Source organism: Osmia bicornis, chromosome 8 (assembly GCF_907164935.1).
Source record: "Osmia bicornis bicornis chromosome 8, iOsmBic2.1, whole genome shotgun sequence".
Lineage (NCBI taxonomy): Eukaryota > Metazoa > Arthropoda > Insecta > Hymenoptera > Megachilidae > Osmia > Osmia bicornis.
The window spans coordinates 10,570,174-10,586,977 of record NC_060223.1 but is presented as its reverse complement, the minus strand read 5'-3'; the positions used below and the strand labels follow the sequence as shown (position 1 = coordinate 10,586,977).

General features: G+C 45.3%; 1 protein-coding gene across 2 annotated transcripts in view; it reads left to right on the top strand.

The window, feature by feature from the left end:
- The window catches only part of LOC114876418 (circadian locomoter output cycles protein kaput), an 84,608-nt gene that overhangs the window by 31,622 nt on the left and 36,182 nt on the right, over positions 1–16,804 (top strand). The gene's annotated exons all lie outside the window — the stretch shown is intronic.

Genomic DNA, 16,804 nt, shown 5'->3' with positions numbered 1-16,804 from the left:
TTCTACCATTTTAATTTAATATTCGTACTTTCAGAAAGCATACAATGTTAAACGGTAACGGTGAAAACGTAGATTGTTGCGAGCGATTATTTATTTTAACAAGATTAGGCATAAACATATGAATTATTTAATAAGAAGGAGAGCTAATGCTATCGTGCACGGGAAATCTTTGTTATTTAGAAAACCCTTGAATCGTAATCTACGTATCTAAAGGGGGTGGAGGTAGGTAATGATATTTTTGCCAATCAATAGCCGGTGAAAATTATCCAGTAAAAAAAGATAAGCTTGGCTATTGCGAGAAACTGGTGGCGCTCGGACGTTGTAATTTCAGTACAAAAGAAGAGTTTATAATCCCTTCGTGACGCGAAATCGTAACATTGCTTAACCCATTTGCATTGCTTATTCATAATTAGTCAAGATATCCATAGCCGTGGATATGACATTTTTAAATTTCAGGTCAGCTTAGAGACCCTTGTAACTGGTGCATGTTTTTCATGTATCGAACACAATTTTCTTCTTGATCGATCCTTTTTATTTCGAGACAATGCTCTCTTGGTCTAGCCTCGTTATTCCACTTGCTAGATCAATTGATCTGCATCGGTACGACCCAGTTCGCTTAACTCGTTTGCGAAATCATAAATGGCGTGACTGTGCAAAATCATACAGTGTTCAAGGTCGCTTTAAAAATACACGGAATAAAGTATTGGTATCTTCGAGGTCTCGGGGTGCACGAAAACTCGCCTCGAATGAGAGGGAAAAGGCATTTAAGTTTCGATTGGAGGATAATTTGTAGAAAAATTCGGAATGAACTTTCTTCGAAATTTGGATTATCGATGATTACTATCCTGGAAGCGATCGAAGGTGGAAATAAGGGATAGGGAAACGATTATGCAACGGCGCGAAACAGCGTGGCTTAGCTCGCGGCGGGCGTACAATCTCATCTGCAATCGCAATCAGGTGGGGCCAATCGAAGAATCGGCTCGGAATAATGGGCAAACGTTCTTCTTTTTCCCGTCCATTATCTTCCTCCGCCAGTCTGGAGTTGCAGAAGGCAAGAGGCTCGAATCTCACGACGAACGTGCGCGGCCTCTAAGTGTGCCCACACGAAACCCTCGTAATGCGGCTTCTACACTTTTATCGATTTAACGCCGCGCTAAGTACCGCGAACCTGGCCACGGACGATCGCCTACCCCACCAATGATACCACCACCTGTGTGTCCTGAATGCTTCTTCTTTTTCGTTTTTTCTCCATCGCGATCGGTTCCACTTGTCTCGTGGGTCGGATCAATCGATTCCTTCAAATTGATTACCCGGATTTATAAGTGAATTGCATTTAGAGCCATCTAACTAAATATTTATACTTAAGACGCGACGATTCCTGTTGGCGAGGAAAAACGGTCGCGCGAGTTTGTTAGGAAGGAGGACGACGCGACGCGTGGGTCGCAGCGTATGCAAGGTAATGGACACGAATCCGGATCGCAATGGTCGCGGAGTGCGAACGCGAACAGGGCAGAACAGAAGAGAAGAGGAACAGGAATGCGAATACGAGAGACAGCAAAGCGAAAGAGGCGAGTGTTGTCCAGTTGCGGGGCCTGCGAGAGCCACGTCTCGATATCGCGGATCTCGCAGTATATCACCTGCGGGGCACAAGAGGTTGCCCGGTCTCTACTTAGCGCTCTTGTTGCTACCGACGCGATCCTGAGAGCGTACCACACGGGCCAGCCTCCAGGGCATTGTTCACACCGTTTTAATAGGTATTCATTGTCGGGAGCTCGGATCTTTTCCGAAGACACCCGGGAGAGTGTCGCCCGATGCCCTGATACCTGGGAGTTCTTGCGCGTTACCGGCTCACCACCTGTCTCCTTCTTCTCCCCTCGGCACCCATCTCCGCACCCATGGCTAACCCATGGCTAACCCATGGCTAACCCATGGTCACCAGTGGATCGCTAATTGCGAAAAATGCGTGCAGCTTGCGACTGGATCGAAATAATAGGAACGAGTTGAATGAATTTAAAGAGAGCTGGCAATTTCTTTTTTGGATTTTTAATTCCATCGGAATGTGTGTCTCGCGAGACGTTAAACTCCACCGTAAAAGTTGCTCTATTTCCCACACTTCAAGTCGAAGGGAGTCTAGCAAAGAAAACAAAAAAGTGAGAACCACGTTGCTCCACTATGTAAATTAATTAGCCGTTCAGTAAACGCGCTGATTTTTCAAACGGGCACGTGGTTCATCCTCGCCTCCGGTTAGCTAGCAGAAGAATAAGAGAATCTCTAAGAGGACCAAGAAGAAGAAGAAGAAGAAGAAGAAGAAGAAGAAGAAGAAGAATAAAAGAGAAGAAGGAAGGTGGCGAACGTTGCAGGAGATTCAGATAGCGGATCGTGGGGGTTGCACCTCTTTCGCTTTTTTACTGACGCTTACCGTTCCTTTCTCGCGCTTCGCCATTCCCTGTAGACCCCATAAAAGGTCCAAAGCGACGAGTCTCGGTAATTAACCTCCTCCGCGTCGATCTTATTGCCGGCAGTCTCGTGTATGTTTCCTTTTTTCTTCTTTTTCTTCAACCACTTCGACGCCACCTTTTTGACGGTCCAATCTCGATGTAGAATTTTCTTCAATGTTCACGTATATTCGGACGGTGATTTCATTAATTTAAAAAAAGAAGATCGTCGTTGGCCAACTGAAGTATGTAATATAGCGTGAGGCAAATATTATGAATTGCTAATCATCTTCGGATTTCCAAGGCTAAAAAGAAAAGAGATATGTACAGTTTAAGGGGTCAAAAGTTGCGGGAGGAATAATTGGAGTTTGATCTTGCGTGCGACAGACAGACAAAGAAGAGATATAACGAAATTGCTTCGAAGCGGAATAAGGTCCTTGATGAAATTGTTAGTTCAAGACATTAATAATCCACGCGGACTAATTACTTACCGCGCGAGGGCATCAAATCCTCATTACGCAATTCGTCACCCTCCGACACCTTAATCAAAACCCGACGCACGCGGAATAACGACGTGACGTTAAGCGGGAAAGTAATGAATTCTTTACCACCGTTGAACTGCCACATTGCTTAGATACTTTGATCAATATTATTCAAGGAAATGCGTAAACGTAATGGTTATAGAGTTTAGAAAATAAGAACGAAGGATGTGAAATTATTTAACTGGTTCGAGATGATGCGGTGTAACGTCAACCTGTGTGCCTTGTAAACGCGTAGCATGAACGTTGATGAAGAGATATACATCGATACAGTTACCTTCTCATCATTACCACTCATTTACATTTTTCATTTCGAGCTGACACCTGGCGGGGAGGGACACCGAGAGAACCACCGCGTGACGAGACGTGGAAGGGGACTTTCAGGTAAATGAGTCGAAGAAGAAAAAAGAATAAAAGTGCAACGATAAGGGTAAAAGAAGCAGGTATCGAAGTTCAAATAAGAATAATGTTAAAAAATAGAATAAAAGAAGAAGACGAGAAGAAACGAAGTAAGTATATCGGTATTCGGTATTGTTGGAGAAGAGTGAAAATCACTTGAGATAAGAAATACAAAAAGTGAAAACAGGAAACAAAGAAACAGAGAGAAAGAATAAGAAAAAAAAATGAAGGAGGAAGAGCTGTCGAGGGAGCGTAAAAATGAACAAAAGGAGGACGAGTAAAAAGCAAAGGAAGCTACCGATGGAACGAAAATGGGGGAAGAACGAAGAGAGACACTGGAAAGGATGAAAAAGAGTTGAAGAAGAAGAAGAAGAGAAGAGGCGGTAAAGTAAGATTGACAGAAAGAAACGGGCCCTACAAGCACCCTGCAGCAAACGGTGCCAAGAAGAGAAAAAGAGGATGGAGAAATCAACGAAACGGATCTCCCCGGGCCGGTAGCGAGAACCGGAAGCCACCTCTGGATTATGGAGAAGATCGTAAATCGATTAAATTCGTCGGCGCAAAGCGAGCACGCTCATCTACCAGCGTGCAGAGCGTGCAATTATTTAATTTCGCCGATTATCTTCGGTCGAGTTCATTTTTCATGTCATTATCGCGATGCGGTCTGCCTTTTATGATTCGCCCTTCGCCCTTCGCCCTTCGCGAACCACCACCGCGAGCCATCCGTGTCATTTCTATAAAGTCATCAGCCTAAGGGCCGACTCTACGCTTTTGAAAACTGATTTCCTTTACGCTTGTCGCTTCGTGACACTGATCGGCGCGCCCGATCACCACTTTCTTTATATGTCTTTCATTTTTTACACGGGGCACGCGACAAGAGGATACTTTCGTTTGGAAAATAAATGGCTCTTTGCAACATTTGAAAGAAGGAACGTAATAGAAATTCAATTGACAGGGTTCGGCTGCAATGCGATCGCGTTTAATGAAGCAACCGGTAGGAGAAGGAAGCAAAAATCGAGAAAGGTGTTTCGACTGGTGGCATACTCCATATAAGTCGATATTCGCCGCGGTCTAATTGCCGCATTTTTAATAATGACGTTAATGAGCGATAGTTATCGCGTGTCCGGTCCCCGAGCAGTCGGCCGACTCCGTTGTCGAACCGATTAAAGGCAAATCGGATGTTGCCGTCCGAAAAGGAGGTTGCCATCCGAGAACCGATATCGATCTGAAACGCGTGCCATTCCTTCCGTGAACCGGTGGCCCTATATCAGAAAAATGCACGAACAGGAGCAGCGGGTTCTGTGCTTGGTGCTCGCGTCATTTCACCCAGTGGAAGGGCTCGATGGCTCGATGGCTCGCGGCAGATGTCCCAACGAACTTTTTTCCCTATCTTGATCGACGGTTACTGCCGCTGATCGCGAGATTCGACTGGACGTCGAATTAGGACCATTCGATATCTTATACGATTTTTTAAATTCTATACTGTATCCTTTGATATTATTTTTACGAAGTGTGAAAGTGTTTCGTCTGAAAAAAGGGGTGAGAATTAGAAGGTTTATTAAACGATTGTCAGGTAGCATCCCTGCTGTATCACTTTTATCTTCATCCATTTTTCCCTGCCTCGTGTGTCTCTGTAACACCGTTATCAGCAAAGTTGGTCACGCGAAAGGAAAGGTATACCGTGTACGTTCTCTCATCAGGATAATTCACGCAATACAATACACGGCGATTAATCGTTCGGATAATCGAACGAGAAAATGATCGGTCGTGGATGAAGCTACCGTGCCGTTACCATCGTAAAGATTTCTATCTATCGTGCAATGTGTTTAGACGCGTTTTGCGATGATGAAACACGATGCAAATACATTTATCCGTGCTGTGGATATCTCGGTGAGGTCTGTTTGATATTATAAGGCAATCATTCACAGGAAATCGAAGGAAACATTGCGAGAGATCGGACGAGGATAGAAATTGCAAATATTCTCATTAAACTAACTGCACGGTCGCGTCTTTCTACCTCGTTCACGCGATGAATTAAACCGCCACCGTTAGGGGTGTAGGTACATTCCATTTTATACGGGGTGTAGGTATTCCTGAAGCGAAAGACGATTAATCGGAGAATAATTTTCGAGTCAAAATTCGATCGTACATCGTATATGGATAAACGTGTTTATCGTCGGTGGTGGTTGTACTATACGTCAGCCACGAATGACGCGTAATAACGTCGTAACTCGTGGTAGCGATCGAAGTGACGTTCAGTCTCGACAGGCCAAGTAAATTACGCCACGTCCAACTTATCCTTTCAGGATCTGAGCGTATCGACAAAAAAGCTGGCTGTTCGCGTGCGGCAAAAACGAAGGACTCACGTGGCTTCTTTGGTTGGTTCGGCTCTGGTAATCGCATTTTTACCCCTTTATATTTTTCACTATCCGGCTGTTCGTTCCATTTTTCTCGTTCCACGTCGACTGGCCCGGGTCAACGTCGCGTTACCTATCTAACGTCGCCATCGACGTTTCCCTTCTAACTAGAGATCCTTCTTCTAATCGTGAGTCGACTAGAAATTTAACACAGCCTTATTCGAATAACAGACCATCGAATGTTAGTCAAATGGTCATAGAACAGATCGTAGGTGAGGATGCGCAATAATAAAGTGGCGGAAGTGCAACCGCGAAACGGCGAAGCACGAAATCTCGGCTTCACGGAGCGTGAAGCTTCGTCGTCCTCGAGGAACGGCAGCGACGATCTCGTAGTCGATTCGTGGGGTAGAAAAGAGCTAAGAGCAAAAATCTAGCTGGGCTTTTTAACGAACCCGTAGCCCGTTAGTCGTTAGCATGCACTGACGATGAGAACCAGCATTGTGGTCCGGATAGCGATCTTCTCGGGCACGCGTTCATCGACCATAAGAATTCTGAATATTTTTATATGAAAATCCAACTGCGAAGCTACTTAAAATGGACGATCGGAAAAATGGTCATTTACGAAGGCTTAATTGATTATTCCTGGTGAAAAATTAACAAATTAAGATAGCCATCAAAAGGATCATCAGTCCATCGTGCAGCCAATTAATCATTATATTGCACCGCGCGTCACCGTTATACTCCGTTAGCCTGTTTTACCTTAATGAAACAATTAGACGTCGAAAGTATCGTGTTTCCATCGCGGCGCGAGCATCTTTCCGCCAACAGATACGCTGGCGAAGCCGGCCGTGTAGCATGCGCGCAACACATTTTCATTAACATATTCAGGGAAAAAGAGGCTAGCTGCGCGTAATTACAGAGAGCAATGGGAGAAAAACGAGCAGATTCGCCCGGAGAATCCCTTTAACGAGAGGATTCTGCCATCCGTGGCATACGAGAGCGTGGCGATCTTCTCTATACCCGCCTATGGATACCATTAGAGGGAAAGAGACCAGTAGAAAGCGTCCTTAATGAGGAACTGAGGAATCGGCCCAAATACAGATTAACAGGATAGTAATATGGACCATGCTAATTTTTATGTACATATATGTATCAACGATGCGGAGACAATTACTTGATGTCATGCGCTTCGATATTGGGAGAAAAATAGTTTCCTCGCATGGTGTATGCAAACAAGAGCCGTTAAAGCGGGAAACGCGTGTTGCAATCTCCATAAGCGAATCCTCTAATTGTAAGTGGAAAGGAAAGCGAGAAACTACGAGACAAACAGCCGTTTAATTTACGGCCAGCCCATTTTTCTCGCGTTAACGGTTGAGTGCATGAAATGCCTGCTTTCCATCGAACGTTGAAAACGTTTCGCTGATCAATCATTTCCAATACGTTGAATCATCAACCGCGGCGCCACCGCGAAGCACGCTTTCAACACGGTCAAACGTAATCACGATGTATGTACATATATTAAAACAAAAACGGTATTAAATGCATTACGCTAGTTAATTAGAGAACGATCGTACTCTTTATCGCTCACCGTACGCACTTAGTTTGCAAATCGGCAGAAAAAAAGGGAAACCCACGAGTGTGGCAGAGATTAGTTTCATTAAAAAAAAAGGAAAAAAAAAAACTGATGCAAACAGATACTTTATAAACTTCAAACGCGAGGCTACTTGGTTTCCTTCGAACGATCTACTTCCGTGGCCGGGTATCGTTAGCGGTATTTAACGTCGAGTAAGAAATCAGAAATCATGATCTCTGTATTTCTTGTTTCATTTAATTATTTAATTTAGGATTCTTCGTGAAATCGTTCTGTTATCGCGCGATTTCCCTCCTGATTAACGTGAAAATTATGATGCGACTTCAACGCACTGGAAAAATGGAATTCTTCGGTAGAAGAAAAAAGAATGGGATCTTCTACTCAATCTTGAGTAGAAGTTCTTTGTTTAGCACAGATACGATCGCTTCGTTGCTGGTACTATATAATATTATAAATATTATTGTCAATGTCCAGGATCATAAATCTGCAGCGAATCTAAAAGTCTATCCAGGTATCAACCCTCGTGTAAGATTTTTCAAGCTCGGCAAATGCATCATAAAACTCGTCTTTCGACTAATTTGTTCCACTTTAACCTACCGTGTAATTGATAGTCTCTGTACGCAGAGGATCGTGTCCGTTTTCGTTGAAAGTCAGCCAGCGAAGACGGTGACCCCGGTTCGTTATACATATTACACTTCGCTCTGCACCATAACCCTGCAAAATTCTCGGATTGTGATATAGGTGGATTAGCATCGACGGGAAGTGGTTCGCCAACTAATAAAGTAGATAGAGGAGCCTATAACGCGTCAGGCTGTGCGCGCATAAAATTTCACCCGGCGTTATGAATATTAATCGACCCACCTCCTGCCTGCTGCCGGTAATTAGAATGGACGCGTATCCGTAACCCAACAGCGAATTGGACTGTGTAATAACAACTAGTAATTATTATCAGCCGCGCGTTATATCAGCCACCGAGATGATGATCGTTCACTTGGACGAGCCGAGGCGCCGAGATTTTCGACCGGATAAATACAGCCCGATGAAAGTTCGAACCTCCGTTATTACGTGCAATTTAAGCAACGTTTTGCATATGCATGTTGTCTGGTAATTATCGCGCTTTTCTAAACTTCGAGCAGCGGTTGCTTGGCACGGAAGAGACGAAGAAAAAATATAGAGATTACTAGGGTGTTTCCTTTGAAAAAATGATGCGCAACCTGTCTCGAGAGTAACCAGCTGATCGTGGATCCACGAAAATAAGGTAAAAGTTTTCGGACTAAGGCGGGTTCACAGTTGCCGTAACTTCGCCCTGTAACCCGAGACAGTATCATCGCGATGTAAATATGGCCCAAGATGGTATCGCTGTAACGTAGTGTACGCGACGACCTTCTAATTCCTGCGAAGGTATGCGCGCACGTGCACAGTGCACACTCAGTCGGACGGGCACAGATATCGAGTGTAACGGTGGTATATTAGCCGAGAATTAACGACCACGGTAATCAGCACTCGCCTCATAGCGTTCGCCGCGTTACACGGCCAAGGTTATTAACACTTCGCCGTCGGCCACCCTCGATTTACGTGGCTATCCGCGTCCCAACGCCACGATGAATCGCCTGGATCCTCGTTTCCAGCCATTCGAGTCGATTACCACCCTGGAAAAACACCTCTGCCTCCACTTGCCCCCTGATGATAACGAGTTTGCTTTTCATCGAAGCCGGTACAATCGGAGAAATACTTCTCTACTTCTGAATGATTTCATTCACGTAACTCGGTGCATCGTCGCTGAAAGAATATACCATAATGGAAAGTTGTCGTTAGGCTTCTTGATGCTTTCTCGATCTTACGGCGCGGGGCGTCGCGTCGCGTCGCGTCGCGTCGCGCGTCGGCGTCCGTTCATACGTGAACTTCTCACGCGAGCAAAAGGGCGCGCGAGCGGATTGAACGCACGCACGGAACGGCACGGCATGGCACGGGGCGGAGGATCCATCGGGATCCGCGATACCAGGGGCCACGGCCTCCAGAAGTGCTCCGTGTTCCGTGTGGCTACAGCACGCATCACGCCAACACGCCATGCCACGATCAGCTGGATGCCCGGAAGGCTTCTTGCCACTGCTGACCCACTGAACGAGACACCTTTGCATGAGTTCGCTCGTTTAACTTCACCCCACATTCGCAGCAGACTGGTCGGCTTTCAGTCAGAGACACGCGTTCCTCTATCCTTCGCCATTTCCTCTTCTTTCAAGATCCTCTACAATCTACAACAACCTTTCACGATTCTTTACGAGGCTGTTTAAATCTAAACGCATTCGGAACGGAATGATTCTAGTATAACTTTCTTGAAGGTAACATTAATAATAGCTTCGTAATTGCAAGTTTGTTTCAAGTTTTCAACGTGCCTCGTATAATATACCAACGATCCGTAGAGAATTGATTCACTACTCGCCGTTTCCACGGTGGAAAAACTAACAAATCGGATTAGGCGAACGTGACGAGAAGGAACTCTGTCGAAGAGGAGGGTCGACAATTAGCGAGCTCATTGGAATTACATCGCATTCGAAGCAGAGCACGGTATCTGCTGTGCGTATGTCGAGCGAAGCCGCCTATCTCGCTAAAGATGGTTAGAGCTGCAAAGCGGCTGTTTGCACGCGTGCTCGTCCGATAGCAATCAATTACGGTGCGTAACGCAACTGTTTTTACACGCTTCTCTGTTATTGTTCCCCGTTGCAGAAACATGCTGTGCCGGAGAAAAAAAGAATAACCTGCGCACACCGTTTCCGTACAATTTTTTGCCAGCCTGCTACAACATAATTCGCTACGCCCTAACCGTGTGCACCTCCTTATTTTTTTTTTTTTTATATTGCAAAGTAGCAAATCGATTAATTCTAGACCAAAATCCATCGATTCTAAAAATTTCAGATAAAAACAGTCTTTAATTAGATTGTTGATTTTTCATTAAAATTTCACTTTCATCGTCGTGTCTGTAAAAACATCAATTATGAAAGTCATCGCGTCAAGAACTCGATTAATCTTCTTGGAAAAAGAACCTTGTTATCCGAGCAACTGGTTAAATAGTAATAATTTTAGCTGGAAATTATTATAATTTTCCAGCTGATAATCTCTTCCTGTGATAAGAAAACGATATCAGTGTCCCGTTGAACAGCGTGACGAGGAAACGTTGATGAATCAAAGACGTTTTGCTTACACATCCGGATATCTAGATCAGGGAACATTACGCCATGCAGGCTTAGACTGACCGTGATGATTCAGTTAATTACCGGTTTATGCAATTAATGTTTTTAATCGGCACCGAGACCGGTGCCACTGCATTTCATAATAATAATAACGAGTGGTGAAAGCGCGCCATGCCGTGCTTTATACGCAACTTCCGAGATGTTCAGTTTCGACAGAATATAAACGTACTTACAAGTATGAGTAATACTTGCGATTTTTGGCCAACGATATCTAGAATTAGGTAAAACGAATGTTTTTTAATTTCGTTAGTCATTTCTTACGAAAACTGTACTATATTTTCAATTGTAAATTTTTCTAGAATGTGAATTTTAACTCGTCGAGTTTTGCATTTTCATTTTCTACATTCTCGATGAAAGTTTCCCTACTTTAACAACTTGTAACGTAAGATTTCTCTTTTAACGTAGCTCAAAGCACAGTGTTACTTGGAACAAGTAATTTTGGCTTGATTACGAGCAACACCGTAGATGTATCAGCTCAGATAAGACTAGGAAAAATCGTTAGAAGAAATATTTATTACGGCAGAGCGGCAATGGAAGGCAGGGGTGAGCAGATATTTATGAGCGACACCGTGCGAAGGGTGGGGCATTTAAATGGGGTCACACATACATCTCCGTTACCTCCGAAGGTACAAAGAAATTCATTAAAGCAAAAATAACGTGTTCCAGGGAAAAGTCTATTCCTCTGAACGTAATTTCTTCTATGACGAACATTTTACTTGCTCGTAATTACAGGTGAAAGAAATACTGTATGTTAAACCGCAATTTAATTATTCGTAATTAAACGATATGAAATATTGTATGGGAAAATAATTTGAACGATGAAGCAGATTTGAGTAGCTCATAATTGAAGATAAACGTCATACGGTACGTTAAAAGGGATATTAAAGAACTCAACAGCGGGGTTCAATATTTTATTCATTAACGTGGGAGTGTTAAAAGGGTGCATAAGCAAGAGAGCGTAGAGTAGGGTGCATACTTAAAGAAGTGGCTCAAAAGTGAGGTAAAAGCTTACCTGAAAGTCATCATCGGTAACTCTGAATGTTCAATGGAAATTCACAAACTGAAATGACGTACACTTTAGATGAATCGGTTCAACTTGAAATCTAAATCTATGTTCTAATAAAACAACGATTACTCCTCTCGATTCTAGATAGGTATAACCTAATGGTTTCTGAAAAGTGCTGAAACGTTTTAGAGGAATTCCTTTTTTCGGTCGTTTCCGTGGTAAGGGATGGAGAGTGTCGAGCAGGATGCAATATTTCTGATTCTTCTGGCGCATCAATCTCCGCTGTGGAGGCAGCGGCGATGAGACAGAGCCTTTAATCGCTCGTCAAGAGTCGTCCGATTATTTAAAGGCAGGGTCCTTTTGTGAACGTCCAGGCCGGTCCACTGACTAATAATCGTCATCGATCAACCGGTGACTTCACACGGCGCATTTAATGCGCCGTGATGCCGTCATGATACGCGTACTTTGGATTAGTTCCACGATCAAAGGTCACGGTCGTGCACGGTCCCATTCGTACCTCGGCTCAGTCCTTCAAACGTTCACCGCCATTTTCTGTATATTAAGAACAACTTCTATGTCGTCGGTAGGTAAATTTAATCCCCTGTTATCTGATAAAGTTTTTATATAATTCCACCATCCGAAAAGAAAAAAATGGCCACCCCCGTTGCAAGAGCGAACAAAACGAAGCTCGTTCCAGCAAAGTGATTAGCGTCCTTAATGACGGTCCTTGGGGTGCACGTACACCGGGTCAAACGATGAACGTATAGAAATATAAATACATCGTTTCCAGGGGGGGGTGGTAAGGAGGGGACGAAGAACTCGCAGGTAACCGCACACAAGGGTAGTTGAACGAAACACGGGCTGCAGTGCCAGCCCGTGTAACCGACACCAGTCATTCGCCTCCCCTATTTCACCACCATGTTGTGCCACTTGTGCCCCCTTCCCTGCCCTTCCTCCGCTACTTGGTCCCCAGACACAACCCCTGCCCGTGTTTCTGTCTGTTTCTCCCTTCCCGAGACCAGCTCGTTCGCGAACACTGAAAACGATACGTTTGCCTTTCCTCTTTCGACCATTGTCGATGGATATTTAATTGGCTCGCGTGGCAGTCAATGGCCCGGATCGGTTCGTCTAATCCTCCGTTTTGTGAGATTCGATTTCTACGACGTTTAGGGGTTCGCCATTTGCATGGCGTTTGGTAGGGAATCGATGATAAGTCTTGGTATCGCGAATTGAAAACATTTGTCACATTTACAATTGTCAACTGAAAGGAAAGAATGCAGCGATCGTTAGCGTCGCTTAAAAGCCAAGGTTCCGGGAGTAATTTCACCGGTGCTGTCCGCTAGAACAAAGGCCTGGGAATTAATTAGTAGGCACGTATATGGTGAGTCCCCTAGAGGGCGCAGCATATGGCGCGAACACATCATCGCATCACCACCTGGCCCTCCCTTTCGTTTTTCTCTCTTTCTCTCTACTTTCGCTCTGCTGTCCGAAGGGGGCCGAAATGTTGTTGTCTGGATGGACACACCAACGGTCGGGCAAAAAGACTACCAGCGAATCGACAGGGGTTGGTTAGCCAACCCTATTCCAACTATCCGCCACGAGGTTCACGAGCTTACCAAGCGGAGAATGCCTTTCGGTACAATCAGCAAATTTCTTTAGAAAATTCTATAAGAAGTTCATCTTAATTTACACTATTAGGATGATTAACTGGAACAAGTGGCAGTTTGCATATTATATCAAACGAACGATTTAACATCGAAGATCAGTGTATATTTCATCGTGGCTGTTAAAACGCTCGGAGACTTTAATGTGTGGACGTTAGTGTTGATTAGAAGGCAGCACGATTCAAAACGGACTCCATCAAATGTAGAACGAGCATGATGAAGGATCTCATATTTTCTCTCAAGATTTCTTCTAGCAACGATCAATCTCTCGTTGATGCAAAATTACCATCAAGTTAGCGTAATTTTATGCAAATAGCCTGGCTCGATTACTTTGCACAGTTAACTTAACGAAGTAACAACGAACGAATTAATTTCTCCTCTTGAAAATCTTCAGCCTGATCGGCCGCTTGTTTTCGTGTTTCACAGAAAATGACGAGGATGTTGGAGAGGCTCGTTTTTAGAGATTCGTTTCCCGCTGTCTTCGAGATCGCGAGACAAGGCAGACCGAATCACGGTCGTCGAGAAAACGCGTCGTATCGATTACCATCTCGCGGCACCGCGTCAAGGTAAATCGTCGGATATCAAGCTAAAATATGATGATCGTTGCTGATGATCGCGCGATACGTAACGAGCTCGCTAATATTCCATCAAGCTGCGCTGACCAGCCGCCGCGGCAACGCGCCGTGCTGTTTCTTCCTCGAAACGGGAATAGAGAAACGGGCAAACGCATTTCTGGATAGAATGCCCCCCTCGGGCAAAAAACGACGAAACGAATCGCTGGACAAATCAGCCGCGACCGCGAAGCTGATTTTGCCAACTTCCAAGATCAGAAGGCTTCCAATTTGATTTATAACACCTTTCAGGTGGTTTTTCGACTCGAACAAAAGCTTCTATTCGAGCCACGCAATTATCCGATGGGGAAAAAAATGCTCGCAACAAAGAAGAAGAAGAAGAAGAAGAAGGAGAAGAAGAAGAAGATCGCATAAAGCCATCGAATTTTCAGATTCTCATCGTGCGAAGGATGCACGCAACGATATCCTCGCGGTTTCGTTTATTTTAAGCGGGCCGGTATTTTTAAAAGCGATTCGCAGACTCGGTGGACCGCACGGAAGGTGCAAACATCGGTTCCTTATTCGCTTACCGGGGGTTTGAGGCCGGCTTGAAAAAAGAGATCCAAGGGAAAGCGGGCTGGCTTGGTCCAGTGGCTGGTCTGGGGCAAAAGTTTCGGTCGTTTTTCGAGGCTCGTGGTCGAGGCATGAAAGCTGAGCCGCCGAACGCGGCTGCCGAGTTACGCTGAAAAATCCGCTCGTCTGCTCTTCCAATACCCCGCCTCGAAACATCTCAAACCCAAAAACGTCCGTCTCGTGTATGTATGCACACGTCGCCACGCCAAGCCACGTCACTTTTCGCCAGACGTTCGAGCCGACACTCGAGACACGCGTTCTCCTTTTTGTATTTTGCTCGACATGCTCTGCCTCGTCGAAAGAACAGCCAGATTTTCTGGAATTCATTTCGAGACCCCTTCTACGCTTCCTACCGCAACTCTCTCGCCTCTTTCTTTCCTTCTTTCCTTCTTTCCTTCTTTCCTTCTTTCCTGCTTCTGAATATACGTTCGTTGAAATCGTGGGAATACTTCGGCTTCGTTGATCAGCCTCGACCCTCGACATCGATCGCGATTCGATCGACCGGAAGATCCGCTTGTCGGCTCGATACGGACCTCTACGCTTCTGTGTCAGAACGCTTTCCTCGCCGAGGACGACCGCTTGACGACCGATCGACGATCTTGCTTCTTTTCGATCAGTTTGATGGAGACGAGGGTTTTCGGGAGAATGCTAATCGTTTCGATCAAACCAGCTGTAATAGGATTTTCGATATTTCGGATTCGCGTTACGCGAACGCCGGAGATTTCAATGCCCGCACGAAACGCGTTTCATCTCGTCGAAGAATTTTCTTACAAAATTTTAACACTTCGCTTGGGAAACTCTTCTGGTTGATCGCAAACGAGACAAGTGGTCGCTTGAAATTTTATTATCCTGGTGACGAACGAATCTCTTTGGTTTCGGGTGAGAGGAAAGCCTGAAAAACGGGTTAAGGCGACACGATATCGCGTTTCAAGCCTGCTCTTTTCTGCTCCCTCGCCGTCGTTTTTCGAGAGTTAATGTCGATAATATTTCTTGGCGCGACTCATGGATCCCCGCCAATAGGCGTGTAAAATGATTCGTTGTAAATCTATCATCTCGTACCTGAACCGCCACCTCCATAAGAAGCACCTGGCGTATCTCACGGTATCTATGAGAGAGGGAGAGATCGGGCTCGTTCTTTCCTCGAAGAAGAAGCACAGCTGCGTACGAGGAGTATCGCCACTTTTCTGTCGAAAACACGCCGCGATCCTCGAGTTATTACCCAGCTACGCCCATTCACCGATTGCCTGCAATCGAATCGTTCGAGAAGATGATTAAAGTTGGAACCCGTGTACCGGTGACACGTGGACGATCGATCTTCCTTGCAATTACGCGAATGCCAAAGAAGACGGCCTTGTTTGCATCCTGTTATGCAGAGAATCAACAACATTTATAGGTTTCTGATCAAATGAAAAGAGAAGCCATAAATCTATTGTATCTAAAAATTGAAGAAGGATCATTCTGAGAACGTATAGAGCGAGCGAGATTTCGCTAGATTCGTAATCGCGGCCAGGTTTGACAGTCGCCATTCTTCTCGCGGCGAGAGGCCAGGTTATACAGGTCGTTTCACGGTGATTCCGGTGCTCGATTCAAAGGGGTGCGTTGCTTGAAAGACGATCACGGTCGTCGGACTCGGCGCAGCGCGGCGTCCCGTCGTGGCTCCGAAGCCTCGTGTTACCTAGAGGCCTTCATTAGACTGACACTGATGGCGAATCGCCGCTACGAATCACGTAATCCCGTCGGTGCCCTCTTTCATTTGGCAGATCGAGGGGGCCAGAGTTTCGTTCGCGTTTCTCCATCGTGATTCCACGGCCGTTTCACTTCAGGCGCAGCCTTTAATGAAAGGGTTCCTTTACTCGACGACCAACGACCAAGGGAGCTCTTTACCTCTCTTTCCTTCCTTAACAGTCTCTTTTTCCGGCTGTACCTTCTTGAAAAGAGCCTGTTCGTTCGTTCGTTCGTTCGTTCATTCGTTTCCTGGGCGCCACTCGTTGGAAAGTGGCAGACCACTCTGTGCCTCGTACACGTTTTTCGTTTCAAGATAGATTGACGGGGTCGAACGACGATTTACGCGTCCATCCTTGCTCGGATATGGCTGTCCAGTTGGTTTAAAAATGTCGTATGTTAAACAAGAGGTGGAGGCAACCTCGTTCGTTTGGTGGCTTGAAAAATTTGTAGCTAATTTTTTGAATAGATGACTAAGTACCCTTCAATCCTTTCGACGTTGTTCCTTACAACCCCAACTATTGGATATCACCTGGTCAGTTTTAGCGAGGCAAGCGTCAATTCTAGTTCGATTAAAGCACCACGGGGTTGCCGGCGCAGCTGGTGGGAATAAAAGCGGCGCTAATCGCGCCTCACCCTGTCCTGATAACCAGCTCACC